Genomic DNA, 3,791 nt, shown 5'->3' on the forward strand with positions numbered 1-3,791 from the left:
CCAGCATCAGCCTCTCTCCTTCCAGCCTCCCCCAGCATCAGCCTCTCTCCTTCCAGCCTCCCTCAGCATCAGCCTCCCGTTCCCAGCTTTCCCCAGTATCAGCCTCTCTCCTCCCAGCCTCCTTCCTCCCAGCCTCCCCCTCCCAGCCTCCCTCAGCATCAGCCTTCCCCTCCCAGTCTCCCCCAGCATCAGCCTCCCCAAGCATCAGCCTCCACCAGCATCAGCCTCTCTCCTTCCAGCCTCCCCCAGCATCAGCCTCCCCAAGCATCAGCCTCCACCAGCATCAGCCTCCCTCGTCCCAGCCTCCCCCAGCATCAGCCTCCCCCTCCCAGCCTCCCCCAGCATCAGCCTCTCTCCTCCCAGCATCAGCCTCTCTCATCCCAGCATCAGCCTCTCTCCTCCCAGCATCAGCCTCTCCTCTCTGTCCCCAGCATCAGCCTCTCTCCTCCCAGCCTTCCCCAGCATCAGCCTCTCTCCTCCCAGCCTCCCCCAGCATCAGCCTCCCCCAGCATCAGCCTCTCTTCTTCCAGCCTCCCCCAGCATCAGCCTCTCTCCTTCCAGCCTTCCCCAGCATCAGCCTCCCTCTCCCAGCCTTCCCCAGGATCAGCCTCTCTCCTCCCAGCCTCCGTCATCCCAGCCTTCCCCAGCATCAGCTTTCCCCTCCCAGCCTCCCTCAGCATCAGCCTTCCCCAGCATCAGCCTCTCTCCTCCCAGCCTCAGCCTCTCTCCTTTCAGCCTCCCCCAGCATTAGCCTCTCTCCTTCCAGCCTCCCTCAGCATCAGCCTCCCCTTCCCAGCCTTCCCCAGGATCAGCCTCTGTCCTCCCAGCCTCCTTCCTCCCAGCCTCCCCCTCCCAGCCTCCTTCAGCATCAGCCTTCCCCTCCCAGTCTCCCCCAGCATCAGCCTCCCCCTCCCAGCCTTCCCCATGATCAGCCTCTCTGCTCCCAGCCTCCTCCAGCACGCCGTGCTCCTCTGCCGACATTCACACACCCGATCGCATCCACTCACACACACCCGATCGCATCCACTCACACACACCCGATCGCATCCACTCACACACACCCGATCGCATCCACTCACAAACACCCGATCGCATCCACTCACACACACCCGATCGCATACACTCACACACACAGACACTGACGATATCGCACATACGCGCTCACAGTCACAACATCCGGAGATACCACATGCTTCAGGCCATGTGATCCTCCGTCAGGTCCTGGAAGGTCACATCGAGGCCGAGAAGCAAGCGATATCGCCGGATTCTGTGAGTGTGTGGATGCGATGTGAGGTGTGTGTGAGGTGTGTGTGAGGTGTGTGTGAGGTGTGTGTGAGGTGTGTGTGAGGTCTGTGTGAGGTGTGTGTGAGGTGTGTGTGAGAGTGAGTGTGATCTGATGTGTGTGTATGTTTGTGTGTGTGCTGTTATGTGCGCAGGACCTTGATGCGCTTGTAATGGTTACCAACGTATCCACACCACTCCCGTGCGAGCGGGGGCCGGGGGGGGGGGGAGTACAGTACTCACCTCCGTGACAGCCGTGTCAGTTCGGGGAACGCGCGGGGGGGGGAGGGGGGGGGGGGGGAGTACAGTACTCACCTCCGTGACAGCCGTGTCAGTTCGGGGAATGCGCGGGGGGAGGGAGGGGGCGGGGCCAGAGCTAGCATGCATTGCGTGAGGGGGGCGGGGCGTGGCGTGGCCGAATTGCCAATGCCTGCAGGGTGCCGGGGCGAGAGGCCAATCTGTGGGGGGGGCGGAGCCTAGGCGAGCGGCTGGCCAATCCGTGTGGGGGCGCAGCCTGGGCGAGCGGCCAATCCGTGTGGGGGGGCGGGGCCATGGCGAGCCCAGCGGCCAATCAGCTTTGTGTCACCGTAAGGACACAATTTTGGAGCATGACAGACAGACAGATAGACAGACAGATAGACAGACAGACAGACAGAATAAGGCAATTATATATATAGATATACATATACTGTATATATGTATATACACCTTATATTATGTTAAGAGCTGGTGGCGCTGCCTGGTCAGCGGCCGGGGATGTCACAGGTTCCGCTGCCGAGGGGACTAGTGGGGCCAGGGAGGTTTCGGGAGTGGATGGTGGGATCCGGCGCAGAAAGAAGGGAGACCACACAATAGGGATGCAGTGCATCTTCTGTTTTACTCACGGTGATGTTGAGTTCAGATGTGTCGCCCACCTGTAGCGATCGCCCCAGGGACTTCACTCCACCTTCAGGGATGCCACAGGGTCTCCACTTTGGTAATTCTGGCGCCAGGTAAGTCGGTTTTTATATATATATATATATATATATATATATATATATGTATATATATATATATATATATGAGTCGTGACGCCACTCACGGTTTGTGGTCAGGGATATGGGTGACCGCCACTGCAGGTTTAACGAGCGTCTGGGGCTGATGGAGTCTGCTGTCGGATGGTGTGGTCTCCCGTGAGTGAGGCTGGCCCCAGGGGCTCGGGTGTGTAGAACAACAGGTCCCAGAATAACTCAGTCTCAGTCCGGAAAGTCTTTCAACTTGTTTTTACTCACTTTTGGATGTTTTGTGAGGTACCCGGGCGATGCTGAGATTAAATCAGGAAAAACCAGGTATCCTTTAGGCCGGTCTAAGGGTAACCGTTAACTCGCCTTCCTAGCACTTCTTGTTTCGGATAACCCCTGACTTGAAGTACCGTGGGATTCATCCAAGGAAGTCGCTACTGCCTTTTCTCCCCTTTATGGCCCGTTTGCTGGCAGCGTGGACCATATATGGCTCCAGGCTCGATCCTCCTTATGGGCCCCCTTGTTGTTGCTGAGGCTTGGACTCTAGATGGTTGGTGTGGGACTTGTAGTTCCCCTCACCGGCAGGTTTAGCAGATCAAATAAATGGACGTCTACTCTAGAGACCTGTTCCCCGTGCGTGCCTAGTCACCAGGAGTCCCCGTACTCGACCGACTGACTTCTTCAGTGTCTTTCTGACTGACTTGCTGGTAACCGTTCTCCCCCGCTAACGGCTACTACACGTGCAGGGTCTGACTAGAGTGTCAGCACGCGTCCCTCTCTAGGCAACTGCCGCGCTTCGCTCCCAGACTGGCTCTCCTTCTACTTTCCTGACAGCCGCTGCAACCTAACTTCCAGCCCCTCCCCCTACACCCCTTGCTGAGATGTGGAGGCAAGCCCCCTCTTGGGTCTGCCCAAGGGTCCCCTCTCAAGGTATGAGAGACCTGGTTGCTATGTGTCTGTGCGTAAACACCCTATTCGAGCCTTCATGATTACCTGGTAGTACTGCCCTAGCATGGGTGCAGTACTCAGTGGTGCCTGACCAGGTCAGGGGCGCCACACAAGCACTGAGGACGGCTGGTTCAGACCCCTGGTCCCTTTTGTCCCAGTGCCGGTGCAGTGACCCGGTAGTCTCATTCCCCAGCACCTCTCATTGGCTAGTGGGACCCCGTAGCTTGGAGTGTTTGTGGGTCCCTTACTGTCTGTCGGCAGTCTCTCGTCCGTACGGTGGGCAGTGCGAACCCTGTAGGGTCGGTGTTCTGTTCCGGTCCTGGCTCAATCTTTACTGCTGGTGCCCCCAGATTCTTGGGTCAGTGAAGTCCGTGGAGGTCCCCTCACTGTGCAGGTATTAGTCAGGTTGCCTGAAGCTGTCGCCTGACCTAGGGCCCTGTGCCCTGTCGGTGCTCTGGTTCCAGAGGTACCTGGCTGTACCCTCCCTGGCAACCACTCTCCTACACCACCTAGCTCACTGCTACACGACCTCATCTGGAGACACGTCCGTCCCCTTTAACT

This window comes from Anomaloglossus baeobatrachus, chromosome 8, assembly GCF_048569485.1.
Source record: "Anomaloglossus baeobatrachus isolate aAnoBae1 chromosome 8, aAnoBae1.hap1, whole genome shotgun sequence".
Taxonomy (NCBI): domain Eukaryota; kingdom Metazoa; phylum Chordata; class Amphibia; order Anura; family Aromobatidae; genus Anomaloglossus; species Anomaloglossus baeobatrachus.